Genomic DNA, 19701 nt, shown 5'->3' on the forward strand with positions numbered 1-19701 from the left:
CCTTTGAGCAGCCTCATCCATATGAGGCCACTGTGGCCTGGAGCTTCTGAGCTCCGCTGGGGCTTCTTATCAATCCCAGCAGTCCTCTTTCTCCCTAGGCTTTTGCCTATCCTGAGCCTGGTGAAAGGTCCAGCTTCACAAGAGGAGCAAGGATGAGGGTATCTGTGTTTTTGGTTGCCCGCCGAGCTTGAGAGTGCTGTGCACAGGAAGCATGGAGGAAACGGAAACCTTGGATGCAGTAGAGACTTCATTAGGGTCAGAGCGCTGTTCATTCACATTCTTCTGGCTTTGGCTCCTTTATGTTTGGAACACTCCAAGATACATGACCAGAGGATGTCCTGCCCTTACCCCACCTAGTGTGAGCTCTCTGTCATCTCTCTTGCATTTGAAGCACCTTGGGATTTTACCAAGAATTCAAAGAAGGCAGTGTGTGTGTGTGTGTGTGTGTGTGTGTGTGTGTGTGTGTGTAATCAGAAGTAATTTTATATTGTACATTTTCTTACTGAATGTAAAAGCAGAAAATTAAAATTATAAATCACAAGTATGAAACAGTTTATAAGCATCTTTCTCTGAACTCTCCAGAAATAATCAGAATTAACTTTGGTCCTTTTTACCCCTGAGTCTTCTTGACAATATTCAGGACATCTGTGGTTCATGTGAGAAGTATATCTCCAGGGGCTCCCCATAAGTAGAATTTGCCCAATTCCAGACCAGTCTTGGCAAAGGAAGGCCAGAATTCCTATCAGCTAAAGCGGTGCCACCATGTGGCCAGAGCATAAACATAGCTTATGATTCACTTGGCTGTTGAGCTTTCAAGCTCCATGGTGGTATTTAAATTTAGGGAGACTTGCAGTATTTAACAGTACATAAGCCCAGGCTGAAAACATAATATTTCATATTATAAAAATTCAAATTTATTTAAAATATCATATTGTGTTAACTTTACAAAAGGGGGTCAGGTCAAATAAAATCCAGCCCCAAATTTTCTTTATAAAATTCAGACTACATATTTTGGACATTCTCTCATATAGCCAATGCACTTTATCTCTTTCTTTTATAAAGCTATGGATTATTGTAGTACAATGATGCACTGTAATTTTTTTTTCCGGAGCTGGGGATCGAACCCAGGGCCTTGCGCTTGTTAGGCAAGCGCTCTACCACTGAGCCAAATCCCCAACCCCCCACTGTAATTCTTTTAAGTAGTCCGTTACATTGTTGGCTACTTCTTCCCAAGGACCTGATCTCCCTTGCTGCCCTTTTGCCATCAGGTTTTCCTTCACTCTCAGGAGACTGAACAATGCTATGTTGTTCTCGGTGTCAGTGTATTATGGCCAGAGTAAATCAAACTTCTGCCACTTGGGGATCATCCAAGCTGAAATCACGTGCCCTTTTCTCTTCCCAGCATACTTGGTTCTGTCGCTGAACAGGCCTTATCTGCGCCGATAAGTCGGGCTTGTCAGAGAGCAGGTGCTGAGACAGCAGTTGATATCTAGGAACTCAACACCACAGAACCCAAAGGAGAGGAAGCAGAATCAAGCAGAGGAAGAAGCTTGGCCGGCTTAGCAAATAGACTGTGGAGCAAGCACTATTCATCAGAGCTGTCTTGGGTAAGTCTTTGTTCAGTCTTTGAATTCTGGCCACCCTAGGTGGGGCATGAGCTCAGTTGAGGCAGTTCTTTGCAATTGAGGCAGACCCTAAATGAACTGAAAACTCCATGTTGTCCCACAGCTGGGTGGACGTTATTTTTCAAAGTTGGATTTGTATAGCACATCTTTGTGACTCGTGTACCTGGTCTCTTAACATCCTTCCATGTGCATAGTAGGTAACTCTGGCAGCTTGAAGGATTTTCTATCTGAAGTTTAGCTCAGTTCTGGGAGTTTACAACGGGAAAACACTTTTTTTTGCTATGCAATGTAAGGGTAAATGGCATCAGTTCCCTACCTGCTAGGACAGATATACAGGCTTAGCACTGTGTATTTTCCATCTGCAGTGAAGGGGATGGAGGAAGGGAGAAGCATTTTTTTACTGCCTTCTGTACATGCCTTGGTATGTAGTGACACTCAAGGGATTCTGCTTGATCATGTCTTCATCTCATTGCTCTCCTTCATGTTTCCTTAGGTCTTTATTTGAAAACCAGACTCAAGGAAATCATAGTCTCAGGTTCCAGCCAAAGTGTTATTAACAGTTTCCTGAAAGGAATCAAGCTGGGTCCCACTTCCTGTATAACATGGTGCCTATGGTTTTTCCTGTGCTGGGAGTGGGGTGGATACTTAATAGGACTTACCATCATTGCCTAGCTCTATAACTGTGTGCATCATTCTATCATTGCCTAGCTGTAGAACTGTGTGTATCATCCTATCAGTATTGATGTGAATTCTGTTTGCTTGGATAAGATGTATGTTTTGCTGTGTGAATGTGGGAGCATGTGCTTCACTGTGCCTGTAGGGAGGCTAGAGGTCAGCCTCCACCTGATTTGACTCAGTGTCTCTTAGTTGTTTTACCCCAGCAGGTGTTGGTTCTTATCTCAACCCACTGTCTCCTACTATGAGGCCTGGGACTACAGACACTTTTTAAAAAGTGCTGAAGTATTTTATTTAATCTCTTAAAACATCAAATAGGTAGGTCCTGTTTATTGTTGTTTTTTCTTTATTTTTAATAACAATATTTTTATTGATTATTTGGGAATTTTACACAATGTACCCTGATCACACTCACTTCCCACCCCCATTTTTGTGTCCTCTCCCCTAAAAGAAGTAAAAATACATCAATTCTTTTTTTTTTAATTAACTTGAGTATTTCTTATATACATTTCGAGTGTTATTCCCTTTCCTGGTTTCCGGGCAAACATCCCCCTCCCCCTCCCCCCTCCCCTTCCTTATGGGAAAATACATCAATTCTAATTTATCTTGCCCATATACTCATTGGAGCATGGTCAAACTCCCAGTGGATAGTTCCTAAATGTAGTCTCCAGCCACCAGAAGCCTTCAACTTTGCCCTCCTTCCACTCCTCCAAGCCCTGTCCCCACCCTTCCTCTCCCCCAGATCCACTCCTCCTCCTTTCCCTTGAGAAAAGAACAGGCCTCCCAGGGTTATCAATTGAAGACTGCATAACAAGATACAAAAAGACTAGACACATGTCCTCAAGTCAAGGCCAGGTGAGGAGGCAACCCAATAGGAGCATAAGGATACTGTTTTGGTTAGGGTTTTATTGCCGTGAACAGACACCATGACCAATGCAAATCTTATAAAGGACAACATTCAACTGTGGCTGGCTTACAGGTTCAGAGGTTCAGTCCATTATCATCAGGGCAGGAACATGGCCGCATCCAGGCAGGCATGGTACAGGAGGAGCTGAGAGATCTACATCTTCATCTGAAGGCTGCTAGCAGAATACTGACTTCCAGGCAGCTAGGAAAAGGGTATTAAAGCTCATACCCACAGTGACACACCTAATCAAACAAGGCCACATTTACTGCAACAGACCCACACTTCAAATAGTCCCACTCTCTGGGTCTAGCATGTGCAAACCCTTACAGATCCCAAGAGCAGCAAAAGAGTTTGGAGTCCCACAATAGCACCAAGCTAACAATCCCAAAATATATGTAGAGGATCTGGTGCCCTGAAGGCTCTGGGGGTGCCACTTCAGTCTCCATGAGCCCCTATGAGCCCTGCTTAGTTGATGTCCATGGGCCACCTTCTCCTGCTGTGGTGTTCCATTCCCTCTTACTCCTACAATTCTTCTTCCTGCTCTCCCAGGGGCTTCCCTGAGCTCCAAGGAGAAGGACCTGATGCAGCACTCCAATTTGGGCTCTCTCAGTACCAAATGTTTGGCTGTGGGTCTCTGTACCACCATTAGATGCTGGTGGGAACCTTTACAGATACTTTTAAATATACGTTTTGAGGATTCCAGCTCAGGTCCTTACACTTCTTTTTACTTAATGAGCCATCTCACTGGTCTCTCGTTGAGAATTTTAAAGCTCAGATCTGTAGCTCTCTCTCTTTCTCCCCCATCTCTGTATCTCTAGCTGTCTCTTTGTCTTTCTGTCTCTCTCCATCCATGTATATAAATATTGGAGAAGAGAATCAGCTATAGTATTGATAACTTTTGCTACCTCTTGATTACATACAAAAGCTCACACCTTCTTGCTTATGCAGTTTGAAATTTTGATATAAAAGTTATAAGGAAAAGCAAACCAAATCCACTACAACAATACTGTTCTCAAGATATACATTTGGAGGTTGGCCATGACAGCCACACTTTTAATCCCAGAGTTTGAGAGTCAGAGACAGACAAATCTCTGGTCGACAGAGTAAATTTCAGGAAAGTCACGGATGTGTAGAGAAACTCTGTCTCGAAAAGTTACAGCAGCAGCAGCAGCAGCAGCAGCAGCAGCAGCAGCAGCAGCAGCAGCAGCAGCAGCAGCAGCAAACAACAATACATTTAGATACATTTCTCATCTTCTTAAAATCCCCAAATCTACAATAGAGAAATCTGAAAAGGTGATTAAAATTTATTGGTTGTTCATGGTTACTTTGACTATCAATAACATTCCAACTACAATGCTCTCAAATAAAAAATTCTTTTATTGTTAAGTCAACATGGGAAGAAACAGATTTCTTTAGGGCCCTTTCACCCATACTTGGTTTCAGTGGATTCTCCCCCTCCAACCTCTTGAATCCTTCCACGCGTGCTATTCCTCTTTTTACTTTAAAGTCACACTACCTTCTCCAGCCATCCTTTAAATACCCTATTTCCCCTCTCATATGCTCCTTTCTAATTTCTTGTCCTCTCCACATACCCCCCCCTCTCTCTATATATATAAAGAATCTAGTCTTCCTGAAGCAAATGGGAACAAATATAGAGACCCACAGCCAAACATTATACAGACAGGGACAGAGATTGGAAGACTCAGCCCTAAATGGGATGTCTGTATTAAACTTCTCTTCTCAGGGCTCAGGAGACCCCACAAAAGAGCAGGCAGAAAGAGTGTAACAGCCAGAGGAAATGGAGGACACTGGGAAAACAAGGCCCTGTAAACCAATATGATCAAAACTCATGAGTGCACAGAGAGTGAGGCAGCATGACCAGTGTAGTGTTTTTATGAAATTCCAAGTGTGTCAATGAGTGGGGCTATTTCTTATGCTTTCTCTTGGGCTCTTTCCCTTCTATTTGTTTTTTTTTTTGTTTGTTTGACTGCAATGAGTTAATTTTTGTCTTATTTTATATCTTATTTTATTCCCACCCATTAGAAGCCTGTTTGTTTTCCAATGAGAGTCAGAAAGGTGGTGGGTCTAGGTGGAAGGGAAGTGGGGAGGAATGGAAAGGAGTAGAGAGAAGGGTCGTCAGGAAACATATGTGAAAAAAATCTGTCTTCAATAAAAGGAAAACTTATAATCTAGGATCCACCCATGGTTCTTGGCTTTCTGAAACTGGGGTACCTCAGCATAATACTTTTTTAGTTCTATTCATTTTCTTGTAAATTTCATAATTCATTTTTCTTTACAGCTGAATAAAATTTCATTATATATATATCACATTTATTATCCATTTATCTGTTGATCTCTCTATAATTTCATTTTCTTGCTGTTGTGAAAAGAGCCGGAAGAAGCATGGAAGTGCACGAATCGCTATAGCAGGATCAAGAATCCTCTTGATAAATATTTGTTTGCATAAGTTAATTTTCTAAAATTCTAAAATATAGTTTGTTTTCTTAGCTTAAATTTACTCCAACATTATTTATTAGCTGTGTGGTCTTCCACAAGGCACTTTAGCTATGTGAGGTAAAATATTTTCATCTATGAAGTGAGAATGATAAATGTATAGGCTGATTATGTAAATTAAATATGATAATACGTGTAAAATAGTTAAGCGAGCATGGGTTACATACCTTTGGCCAATAGATTCTAAATCCTTCTGTTGTTCATAACAATAAACTAGAATGAGCTACCTTCACTTGCAACTCAATTTGTGTCACCTTGAGAAAGTCACCCGAGCTTTTTGAGCTCTGGTTTTCTCGTCTGTGTAGTAAGGACAATAATGTCTATATCACAGTGTGGTTATAAAGATAAAAATTAGATGTATGTGAAGAATGACTTCTAAATTGGAAAGTGCTATATGCATTACTTATTATTTGCTTAATAAATCTTCCTCCAAGAAAGCAGTGAGGTGAGCTCCATTGCTATTTAGGTCAAACAAATATGGATTCTGAATGAATAAAAACTAACACAGAGTTTTGGGAGTAACAAAAGCTAACAGCCAAACGTTTAGATAGATGAAGGTAAATAATTTTTAGAAAACTTATTAGGGATATTTTTGTATTGTAGGATTGTAACAAAGTTCCTACTTTTACATAATAAAAATAACATTTCATGCCAGGCACATGAAATGCACATGCCTTTAATCCCAGCACTCGGGAGGCAGAGACAGGCGGATCTCTGTGAGATTGAGACCAGCCTGGTCTCCAGAGTGAGTTCCAGGACAGTCAGGACTACACAGAGAAACCCTGTCTCAAAGCAAACAAAACAAACCCGGGAAACAGACAAACAAAAGTCCCCAAACAAAAAGCAAATAAAAACCCATCTCCCAAATCCTTTCTCAGTTGTTACCAAAATATTCAAGTGAATAGACAGGTTGGCCATGACTTTAAATTTGTCAGGTTTATGTCGATGGGACAATGAATTGTTACCCTCATTTGTAGAAGACTAACTTCTTGTTCTAGAAGGACTTAGCTTATGATGTTTGTATAAAGCACCATTTAACATAAGAATAACCTTTATTGTGTCTTTTTAGATAGTGCCTAAAAGCCTGAGAACACAAATTCTCCTGGGTTTCCTTTAGAATTTTGAGACTCAGAACTTCTTATAGGAAATGAAGTCTTTAAGATTGTGAGTGAATAGCTGATAATAGTGATCATCCACAAGTTAAGCATCAGACAATTCATGATTATATAAATCAAGCTGGTGTAAGTTCACCCTTTATTCATTTAAAACTTGTATGGCAAAGCCTCTTTACACTGAAATGACTACAGAATGCAGTTTCCTAGCTAAGTGTACACTACCTGTATATGTTTGTACTTATGGAAATGCAAGTCTTCAAACTAATTTTCACATTACAATCCTGGAGTCCCAAAGAAAGAGGATGTTATTTAGTATTAACCCCCTTTCAAAGAGACTTATTTTTACTGTTTTGTCTGTATGCACATGCAGTACCCATAATGGCCAGAAGAGGGAGCCAGAATACGTGGAACTGCATCTAGGGAGGGTTGTAAGCGGCCCTGTGGGTTCTGTGAGCTGAACTCAGGTCCTCTACAAGAGCAGCAAATATTCATAGCGGTTGAGTCATCTCTCCAGCTCCTTATTACTATCTTGTTACAGAATTACATTAATTACATTTCTCCTCCTTTCTTTCAGAAGACTTCATTTTAAAAAATTAATGACAAATGGGAAAAAGTAATAATTACATGTAATCTTCTATTTGCAATACATATATGTCTATGGTATTTTCATATTTACTGAAAATGGTATATTTTAACTTTTTAAAAACGGAATTTAATTAAAAACAAGAAAGTTTCCTACAATGCAAGTTTGTAGATTTCTTTCACTTTGGAAAGTTGCAAGTAAGGGATTTAAGTATGTGTGTGTGTGTGTGTGTGTGTGTGTGTGTGTGTGTGTGTGTGTGTGTGAGAGAGAGAGAGAGAGAGAGAGAGAGAGAGAGAGAGAGAGAGAGAGAGAGAGAGAGAGTGTGTGTTTCTGTCTGTATTCCCCGAAGAAGAAATTTTGTTGACAAGACCAGGTATTTTTTCATTTGGTTTGCTGGTGGTTGTTTTTGTTATTTCTTGGTTAGATAAAAAAAGTGGATTGAAGAATGATTCATTCCTTCAGGGCAGATCTGGCATACTGTGAAATTTCAGCGTTCATGGCTCGCTGTAGCTGTGAGGAGCTGTTATCATAGCCTGTAAAGTGCTTTTTCTCACACTTTCTTTAGTTTTGTCTGAAACGTTCAGTTTTTGACAATGTTCACTTAGTTTTAAGACAGGATAGTGCCCAGGCTGGCCTTGAAGCTTCAGTCCTCCTAGCTCCTGTTCCTGGGTACTGGGATTGTAGACACATGCCATCATGTTCCTCCCCAGTCCACTCCAATTTTCATGCTAGAGTATGATATAGTTGAGGAAGAAACTGGTAAGCCATTTATTATTGGTCACTAAGATTTCTTTTAAAGCATCTATTTTTTCCTTTTTGAGTAGGTGTCAGATCTGTTTTTCCTTAGTGAATTGAGGATGAACACCTGACCTTTCAAGGACAATAGATTTTTCATTGGCCAGATATGAACACAGAGTTCATATCAATATCTGTAAATCACATTTTTTAAACATGGGTCCCCAGGAGACTGATGCTTGGCTGCATTAATTTATTAGCTATACCTAGATATTTCTGTATCCCAGTATAGTCTATGGTCAATCTGGATACTCCACCACCATAGTTAGACTTATGTGTCCTCTCCTCCATCTTTGACATTGTTAGTCTCCAAATCTTTTGGGTTTTACTATTTTAATATATTTTAGAATCAATCTTCCCACTTGTAGACCTCTGTCTTCTCCCTCCCTCCCTCCCTCCCTCCCTCCCTCCCTCCCTCCCTCCCTCCTTGTCTCTTTCCATCTCTCCCTCCCTCTCTCTTCTTTCTCATTCCAAACTCTTAATCTTGCCGGATCCAAGATGATCTGACGCCTCTTTAAAATTGTGTACCACTTTTTCTTGATACACACATTCTTAGCTATTGTAGGGTAGAAACTTTGTAGTTTTCTGATGGATGCAGTTAAGCAATGCCAAATTAGCATATGGGTGATTTCATGGGGAAATAATCTCAGGCAGAATAACTTCAAAAAGGGCCATTTAGCTTGTGTTTTCCTATATGAATCAAGACATAATTCTTTTGAGAGAGGTGGTCTTCTTCACCAGATACTGGTCATTAAAGCTGCAGCGAATGTGAATAAAGAAATTCCTTGAGGTATGTTTTATCTTCCACTAATGTCTGTTACCTCACCATATTTCTTGTGTGGCATCTTCAGAACTCACTACCTTCATCTGTGTATCAAACTGTCATGTTAATTCACAGATTTATCGTTCTTTGCTTAAGAAGTGGGACTTACCTCTCAGGATAATCTCTGCAGTACATGGATAATTACTAACATTTTAAAGTTTTTCTCTTATTAGTCAGGTTTTGTATTAGTTGAATATGTCACCCAAACTACCTACAAAGAACTTAAAGGTAAATTATGGAACCTCTCTCCTGTACAATACTTTGGGATTTTTACACATACTCTGTTTTTCAGAGGATGTTCTGTGACTAAGCCACAATGCAGGTGAATTAAACCCTAATCTCTTGGTAGAGTGAGGAGCAATTGACATTTTATTTATTTGTCTATTTATTTTTAAATTATGTGTATATGTTTATCTCTCTTTGTGAGTGCACATGTGAGTACAAATGCCCAGAGATTCCAGAAGAAAGTGGTGTATCCCTTGGAGGTGGAATTATACGTGGTTATGAGTTTCCCAGTGTGGATACTGAGAACCAACTTCGGTCCTCTGCAAGAGCGCTATGTACTTGTACCTCTAAGCCATTTCTCCTGCCCAGCAATTGATATTTTTTTTTGCTGTCTTAATTAGAGTTTTATTGCTATGAAGAAACACTATGATCGGGGTAGCTCTTAGCAAGGACAAACATTTAATTGGCTGGCTTACAGTTTCAGATGCTCAGTCCATTTTCATCATGGCAGGAAGCATGGCAGCATCCAGGCAGACATGGTGCTGGAAAAGGAGCTGAGAGTTCTACATCTTGATCCAAAGGCAATCAGTAGGAAACTCTCTTCTGCAGGCAGCCAGCAGAAGTTCTTTTCCGTATTGGGTAGAGCTTGAGCATAGGATGTCAAAACTTTCCTCCACAGTTACACACTTCCTCCCATAAGGCTACACTTATTCCAACAATGTCACATCTCGAAATAATGCTACTTCTGTGTGGACCAAGCATTCAAACACTTGAGTCTATGGGGGCCAAACCTGTTCAATCCACTATATTCCACTCCCTGACCTTCATAGGCTTGTACACATGAGTCTATGAGTTCAAACACCCCAGCCATATCATAATGAAAAATGCACTTAGTCCAACATCAAACGGAGAACAAGATCTTTAAACTGCAAGTGAAGACTCACTACAGAACTGAACTGAGGACTAGCACTTAAATCCCAGTTTGATCAAATTTCTTTCTTTCCAGAATATCATCTGTGGCTTCCTACCATATGGATCCCAATTCTGTATAGAAATTGCTGATACACCCCCCTATCCCTGTTATAGTATTCTGACTTTCTGAGATTCACTTAGCATTTTTTTTAGGGACACATTTTCACATCACCTCCATCCCCATGCAATCCTGTGAAATACAGATTATTATCTGTGTCCTACAAGTGAGCAAAATCAAGAATAAGAGAGATGAAATGATGTGCCCGGGGCAGAGCCCATAAAGTGCAGGCTTTAATCCCAGATCTTCAAACTCCTAATCTAGCAGGTTTATATGCATGGTTGGCAAATGGGTCAGAACTACTGACCAAAAACAACAAACCTCACATCATAAAACATGTAGGAGTTCAGGGTTCCTAGACATATGTAGTGTTTTATGTTGCTAAGTTTGTGGTAATTTGGTTATTCAGCAATACAAAGCTAAGATGATGATGATGATGGTGGTGGTGGTGGTGATGATGATGATGGTGATGATGGTGATGATGGTGATGGTGATGGTGATGATGGTGGTGATGATGGTGATGATGATGATGATGATGCTTGCCAACCAATATTCAAAATACTAATGTCCGGACTTCAGGTGCAGTTAAAATTCCCAATTTAATTTGGGAGGGGCTGGAGACCTACATACAATTCTGCCTATTGCATTGCCTTATGATTTGTAGAACTTTATCTTCACATATTAGGCTTCATTTTTATCTTTTTCATTAGCCATATTAACTAGACAAGATGGTATTAATATATGTGAGGAAATTAGAACAATGAAAAGTAGCCATTTTTGTACAGATGAAGAATTAAAACACATCATTCAGCACCCTGACTCGCAGTGCCACACACCATGTTACTTTAAGAATTTATAGTCTAATGTGGATGTAATAGAAGCGAAGCACAATCTCAATCTTATGTAAATAGGTTTGTTCTAATGTAAGAAACATTAATACCAAACATATTACAGTCCATTTGTATAAATGTTTACACTAAGGAAGAATTTATCATGCTATAAAGATGGCTCGCAGTAGAGCCTCTTTCAATCATATCCATTAGCAACTCCACTAGGTCAATGACTAATGATAACATTTGTGTGTACTGTCAAAATTATTTATTAGTATTTATACTAGTAAGTGCTCTCAGGTGTGGCAATAATTTAGTTTAAGTCATCTGAATTTGAGCTTAGCTTGGTTTTCCTGTAATTTTGGTACTCATTTTGATATTTACTAAATTTTCAGGTGCATATTTAGGTAAGAAATGAAATGTGTGCTTATAGAAAGTGTGTGTGTGTGTGTGTGTGTGTGTGTGTGTGTGTATGCATATTTATAGATAACTACAACTGATTCAGTACTCAAATGGAAGCCTGTATCTCTGTTCTTTTGTAGTTGCACAGAGTGAATCAGGTAAAGATGGTGTGTCTATACCTGTTAGTGTGCGGATATGTGTGTGTTAGGATATATATTTCCCTATGCATTTCAAGAGATACCAAACAGGTGAGGGACAACGTTGCAAAGTGACAGACCAAGATGGAGATGGTACTGAAGTATTTGGCTATAATGGGTCATAATTTCTCCAATTGTTGAGGAAGTTGGAGTTCACTTTCTACCTCCCTTCCTACCTCTCGTACTGCAGCCACTAGAAGGACAGGTGGTAACAGCCTGAATGAGGTGTTTCTGCCCTGCTGAGCTCTGTCTCTGTCTCTTTGGTCTCACAGAGGACACATCTGTGCTTCCTCTCCAGGAACTCAATTATGAGCTCCAATGGGACAGATTTTGGGCTTCTGAATTCTCCACAAACAGCAGCATGTATTGACAAAGGCTTCTCACAGTAGTTTGATTATGGTTGTCAGAAAGGCTTTGCCCTTAATTGGACTTAAAGTGTAGTTTGAGATATATTTCTTTTAAAAAAATAATTTTTAGTTTGCATACTAAAATTGATCTGATTCTGACATCTTTATGAATCTATATCATTGTACTTTGTTCTCATCAAACCCTTGCTGCCATTCCCTGTTCCCTGGCTCTTCTTGCTTTCCTATCCCCAAAGAGTCTCCCTCTACTGTTCTCATAATAAATATTCCAATACTGACCCCTTATTCTTTCCCCCCTCTTTAGAGGTCTTCCTGCCTTCTAAATTGGCCATATCTACTTCATGTAACATATAGACTTAAATGAGATTCTATGTGAGTGAAAATACACACCATTTGTCTTCACCTTATAATGCTTAATGGAGGATAACACTAATGTTTACCTAGTTTAACTAGTGATTTCTCAGAGGTCAAATTTCACTCTTTACCTTACAGAGTTCTATTGATGATTAAGTAACAGTTGACATAGATTGTTATTTTTAAAACCAAGAACACCCTGTGCCTTTGAAAGAGTCTTAATGATCGCTGACATTTTTTCTATTGAGTATTTTTCATGTTTTGTTTCACTCATGTTTGCCTTCCATCACTTTCCATTGTTCCCTTTTGTTTCTCCCACTAGTTACCTTCTTTCCTCAAAAGTAATCCTGATTCTGCTTTACACACACACACACACACACACACACACACACACACACACACACACACACATCCATATAAGAGAGCACACAAGTAATGTCTGTTGTTTTATATTTCCATCATTCTGTCTTGTTCCTCTGATTTCTTCCCCACACCCAGATCTAAGTTTCTAAGTAGTCTTACTGTGTATTCTATAGGTCATTAAGCAAGCAGGAGAGAAAAGGAGGAGCAAGGAGGAGTGTAGGCTTTGATCTTGCCTGGATTTAGCTGAGATTTTTATCTCTATCATGGAAGCCCTGCTCTAATAGAAAGAAGTTTGAGGCGGAATCCCCAAACAATTTGAGCCACCCCTAAGAGCTTTGGACCAAGGAAGAATAATGAAGAACAATATGTCCCAAGGAGAGTATTGAATATAATCCAGGATCTTCACAAATCATGTAATAGTACTATTTAAAACATGTGAAGGTTAAATTTAAATGAGATTAAGGCATATAAAGTACTTGACAGTTTCCAGCATATATTAGCAAATTCACAATCAATATGAGATTTTAATTCAGTAGACTTAAGGAGAAGCTTAGGGATCTTACTTTTAAATCAGCCTCTCTCGGTCTGTCTCTGTCTTTGTTTCTGTCTCTGTCTCTCTCTGTTTCTATCTGTCTCTGTCTGTCTGTCTCTCTCATTTTCTTTCAAGACATGATTTCTTTGTGTTCTCGAACTAGCTCTGTAGACCATGATAACTTCAAACTCACAGAGATCCTCTTGCCTCTGCCTCCCCAGTACTGGGACAAGATGTGTGGGACTAAAAGCCCCTAGACTTTTTAAAAAATCTCTTTAATTCCTAAGTCTTAAATGTGGATAGTAAGTAATACATATTTCTGATGTGATCATTTCTCTTTTCCCTATTTTCTTTTCCTTTTCTCTGTTTTCTACATGTGGTCTCAGTATGTAACCCTGACTGGCTTGTTATTCTTTATGTAGTCCAAGGTTGCCTCAAACTCACAGAAATCCACCTGACTCTGTTTCCCTAGTGCAATCAAGTCTCATTTACTTTCACAAGCCACTACAGTCTATCTAGTTCTGGTTAATACATTGTTTCCCTTGGTAACTAGTGAGTTCTCTTCTTATCTTGTCTTGTCTCTTCTCTCCTCTCCTCTCCCTTCCCCTTCCTCTCTTCTGTTCTCTTCTCTGCTCTCCTCTTTTCCTCCTTCTCTCTTTGTTTTCCTTTTACTGTTTTTATCATTGGAGAAAGACTCCTGCTATATAGGTGAGGATGACCAGACTGGCCTTACCTTTGTAGTGGTCACTGTGCTTCAGCACCTCCCTCTGAGCACTGGGATTACCTAAACCACAACACCTAGCAACTAGAGATTATTAATAGAGTAAGTAATGCCAGAGAACCGCAAATTTGAATAAGAACAAGATCCTGGAGTCTGCCATTTAGAGATTTATTTTATCTATGGAAATTTATGCTGTTCTAGATTAAGGAGTATGTCCATTTAAATACCAATAGCATCTATCTTCTTGAACCAAGTTGAAATAATTCTCTTAGTGAGATTGCCTTTTATTGATAACCAGAGTCTGTTGTCTTTTATTCTAGAAACATCCAATTACTTCATCTTCTTAACTGTTTTTTATCCTCTTTATAATAAGAGGAAAGTAGGTATGCTATAGCTGGAGAGAGGGAGTGAAAGATGTGGAGAATGGTGAGACATGTGCATTAGTTTTAGTGTCCTCTACTTGGAGAATAAAAAGAGGAGCAGAAATATTGACTCTGCACCTAGGACTCTGCCAGTTGTACAACTTGAGGACTGCTCAAGGCTAAGCACATTCTACTGTGATATCCTGATATTATGTCAGAAAGGTAAACAGTCTTCTTGATTTCCAACAATGAAAGACAAAAAAGGCTTCCACAGCAGGCCATTACCATCAAATGTCTAGTAAGGTCTAAAAGACAACTTTTCCTCTTTGAGTCATACATGGGGCCAATTTTAAAACAAAATAAGGGTGATAGGAACTGCTGTGGGTGATAGGCCTCTGGGAAATACATAATGTTTAATGCCCTTGTTAATTTCAATCATTTTCTCTTATTCCCAGCTGGAAATGTGAGATGGTAGATTGGCTCATCTTTTCCTGTACGTTGCCACTTGACTCAAGTCCCAGCAAGTACTAGTGCCCGAAAAGGCCTCCTTTTTCATTATATAACTTAGCTACACAGGTTACAGACTAGAGCCTTCATTTTCATATGAGAGTGAGGCTTTGAAGACTCAAAAACTTATTTTTACACTTTAAAAAAAAGATTTATTTATTATATGTATATGAGTACACTGTTGCAATCTTCAGACACACCGGAAGAGGGCATCAGATCCCATTATAGATGATTCTGAGCCACCACGTGCTTGCTGAGAATCAAACTCAGGTCCGTTGGAAGAGCAGCCAGTGCTCCTAACCACTGAGCCATCTCTCCAGCCCGTTTTTACACTTCTTAGACATTTCTTTTTTTTTTAAGTCAATAAAAATTATTTATTGGTTATTTAGAGACTATATTGAGCATTTTGAATCCCAGTATAGGCCTTATCTATATTGAGGGTGATCTTTTAAGCACAAATACCATATTCCGGATGGGCATACTTTTAGTTAAAAAGGACAGTTAGCCAGAACTACAGAATCCAAATTATATATATATATATATATATATATATATATATATATATATATATATATGCTTTCCTTGAATAAGAAGTTTGATAATTAGGTGCTTGTTTTTATATTTGCAAGTGGTTGTGCTACATGCTGAGTTTGATGACATTATTGTTGCTTACATGATAGCGGCAGGCTAGACCCACGGCATCTGACTCCAGAGCTATAGATATTCATTTAAACTCCCTCCATCTTGACAAAAGAGTCTGTAAGAAACTGTAGTGCATATACATGACTAAGAACCCTGTATTTGTTTGCTAAATACTTAATAATTATTTAAGTAAAAACGTGTTAAACAAACCCAGTATACTAAAATCATACCCGAGGCTTTAGAATGAAATCAGTCTCCCATGTATCTCAGTCCCATAGTTTCTAGTATTCCAGTTCCCTTCCCTAGAGAGTTATCTACTATTTTTTATACATCCTTTCAAAAATAGCATACGCGTATACTGTCATATTATGTCCACCTTAAAATATACAGCCTTAAAATATAGGCAGAAATATATTATAAATGCTGATGTTTCCAGTCAAATTCAGAAATCCTGCCTTGGCAAATAACATACCTTCAAGATCCAAAACAAGCCTACCAGCCAAACCACAGATGAGGACAGGATGGATATGATTTTTATATGCCCATGAAAAGCCTGATGTAGTACAGAATTCATTCTGTAGTGTCAAGCAGTTAGTCTGGATCGGAAGTGAGTCCATCTGGCAGTGTCTGCTTGGAAGAGCTTATGCTCACTTGGGTGTGTGCTATATGGCATTGCTCCCTGAATGCACAGCTCTCTTATGTCTCATAAAATGCATCCCACTTAGTATCTCATGGGCTTAATTTTCCATGTGTGTGCATTGGATGCTTGGTGGTGATTATACAGATGCCCACAAATTTTCTGTTTTGTTTGATGTAAGAACTAATATTTGTAATGGTATGAAGGTGATTCCTATGTCATTCCCATTTATTCATGTTGCCCTCTATTCTGAAGAATATATATATATATATATTCTTATACAATCTCTTATATCATCTTAATATATATTCTCTTTATATATATATATATATATATTCTTAACATGTAAAAACTTTAAGTCATTCTGAAATCCTAGCTTTTTGAACACTGACAACGGTTACTAGTATAGATAAACATGGTATACAGAAGAGACCCTGACTAGTATTTATCTAACATTACATTTAGCCCTTGAAGACTATCAGAAAACAACAAAGTACCCACTTACTGAAGAACAAAGGAAATAATTTTTCTACCAGTTATAAATAATTGGTGTTAGATTTCTAGACAACTGGGCCTAAAGAGATGGCTCAGCAGTTAAGATCACTTGCTGTTCTTACAGAGAACTCAAGTTCAGTTTTCAGTACCTCTATGGTGGTTCGTAGTCATCTGTAACTTCAGGTCTACAGAATTTGATGTCCTTTTCTGGCCTTTATAAGTGTCACACATGCAGGAGGTGCATAGAAACACATGTAGGTAAGTCTTTACATGTATTAAATAAATAATGAATTAACACTTTAAAAATTTCTAAATCACTACTATTACCAGTTTTAGAAGGGGCAGAGTTTATGGCAAGGATTAGGGCAAAGTGGGGAAAAGACAAGAATATCTGTGTTTAATTAAAACAAAATAAGGGTTAAAAAAAACTATAACAAAGCTGGAGAAATGGCTGAGTGATTAGGAGCACTTCCTGCTTTTTCAGAGGACCCAGGTTCAATTCCCAGCACCCATATGGTGGCTCACATTAGTCAGTAACTCCAGTATGGGGGAGATTAGTTGCTCTCTTTCGGCTTCTATAGGCATAGCATATATAAAGTGCACAGACATACATTTAGGCTTTAAAACATTCATACACATAAAATAAAAAATAAAGGAAAAGACAAAAGAGAAAAATACTAAAACACAAATACTAACTGGAAAATTCACACTAATTTGTGAAATTGTGTCTGTATATATGTGCTTGCATGTCAGACCTGCTACTGTATAAAAAGTAGAAATTTAACAGCCATGCAGATTTGGATTCAGATGATACTTTGCTTGTTGGTACCTTGAGCAAGGTATTTAACTTCTCTAAGCTACAATTTCTCATCTGCAAAATAATTATGACCACTGATTAAAATCTTATTATATAAAATGAATGTAATAAAACTAAATTGTTATCAAAGGACACAATCCTTTTATTATTGAGACAAACAGAGCCTACCAAACACACAGGAATATAATTATTTACTATTATACTGGGTTATATGAGAATATATACTGTAAGTCGAGCATACTCTATTCCAGATGGCTCCTCTCCTCTTTTCAGACACACCCCTCTCATTGTGTGTTCCTAGATAATTTCTTCTTCACTTTCATTCATTTGTGCATATGACTTTATGAATCTATAGCTTTACATTTTAGATTTATGTTCTGAGGTCCAGTAGATATTACTTAAAATATTTAACTCAATAAACAAAAGGTACTCATTTATGAGCTAATTTGTGATATTTTGATGTTCTGTTGAAATCAGAACTAACATATTTCCTCAAGAAAATTTGACTTTTAAATTTGTTACCTACTTGAGTGTAGTTGACTGACTCTTTAAGGTTGTTTCAGGTCCACTCCACACAGTATTCATACTTGGTGTAATTCTCTATAAATGCAAGCTTGACCTAACAACTAGTTTTGAATACAGAGGTGAAAGCTGGTAGCCAAACCAATGAACTGAGAATGGGGTGCCCATTGAAGGAGTTAGAGAAAGGACTGAAGGAGCTGAAGGGGATTGCAACTCCATAAGAACAACAATGCCAACCAACCAGAGCTCCCAGGGACTATTGAGTACACATGGACAAACCCATGGCTCCAGCAACATATGTAGCACAGGATGGCCTTGTTGGGCACTAATGGGAAGAGAAGCCCTTGGTCCTGCCAAGGGTGGAAGCCTCACTGTAGAGGAATGTCAGGGCAGGGAGGTAGGAAGGGGAGGGTGGTTGGGGAGGGGGAACACCCTCGTAGAAGAAGTGGGACAGGGGATAGGATAGGGGGCTTATGGATAGGAAACTGAGAAAGGGAATAACATTTGAAATGTAGTATGGGGGGGGAAGGGAATGAGGGCTTATGGACAGGAAACCGGGAAGGGGAATAATGTTTGAAATGTAAGTAAAGAAATATACCTAATAAAAATTAAAAAATTATCCAATAAAATAAATAAAGAAAAAAAAGAAAGAAAAAAAGAAATAGAATGCAGCAAAAATCCTGGGCCATAATTTTGATACTAGAATATAAGACTGTCACTTCTGTTTGTCCTGTTGACTCTATCATTGACTTTGATGGATGTTAGAGTAGTGCCAGTTTTGACAAGGAACTGCAGATGGTTCCCTAAGGAATAGCCTGCAAAGACCCTTAGTTTAAAACCTATAAAATTTTGAATCCTCACAGCCACTACATGAATGCACTAGGAAGTGGTATTATAAAAGAGATAACTAACTGATAGACAATTAGATCAGAGCTAAGAGAATTTTGGCACATGGAATTTCCAAGGAATGTAAATCAGTTTTTGCACTTGGGAGGCACTTGATCAGTGCCAAGTGTGATGCATAGAGCTGCAGATGCTATTCAGCCCCAGGAACTGGCACCTGGGGCCATTTTGGTTGGTTCATGAACAGCACCAGCCAGCACCAATAGCTTGATGTGGCTCTGGAGGCTTGGGGAGCAGGAGGAAGTCCATACTCAATATTAACTTGAGTGCCTTCATTTCTTTTTAAAGATAATGTGTTGTTTTATTTGAAAATATACTGGGAACAAAAGAAAACAAGCAAACAACAGCAACAAAACACTATTATCAGTGACAGGTTTAAAAACAGCCCATGTGCTCTGGAAAAGTAATACCAAAGGCAATACCACCCTTTTTACACAGTAGAGCATATATTATAGTCTATAACATCTCTAAAGTTTGTGCCATAATTGCACATGACTGTTTTTTTAATAGAATTTCTCAATACCAAATTAGGATAAAATGCCAGAAATTTGTTGATAACAACTCTAAAAGTAAAAGTAACATGACTAAAGCTTACAATTATTGAGGAACTTAGCTTGAATGAAAGATATGATTTTAAACATTAAGACCTAGAGGAGTATCTACATGGACTGCCTATCTTCTGTGGCCTTCAACAACTACTGATTCTCCTAAACTTCTGGGCCAATGAGCTTGAAGCCATACTACTTAAAAAGTAGATATT

General features: G+C 38.6%; 1 protein-coding gene across 2 annotated transcripts in view; it reads left to right on the forward strand.

Annotated features, from left to right (window-relative positions):
* Positions 1 to 1402: 1402 nt before the first annotated feature.
* The window catches only part of 6030498E09Rikl (RIKEN cDNA 6030498E09 gene like), a 199135-nt gene continuing 180836 nt past the window's right edge, over positions 1403 to 19701 (forward strand). The window contains exon 1 of one of the 2 annotated variants that reach the window (NM_001109631.1): positions 1403 to 1607. The gene's annotated coding sequence lies outside the window, so the exon portion shown is untranslated. The remainder of the gene's footprint in view (positions 1608 to 19701) is intronic. The other variant, XM_063280314.1, reaches the window with a different exon arrangement.

Source organism: Rattus norvegicus, chromosome X (assembly GCF_036323735.1).
Source record: "Rattus norvegicus strain BN/NHsdMcwi chromosome X, GRCr8, whole genome shotgun sequence".
NCBI lineage: Eukaryota > Metazoa > Chordata > Mammalia > Rodentia > Muridae > Rattus > Rattus norvegicus.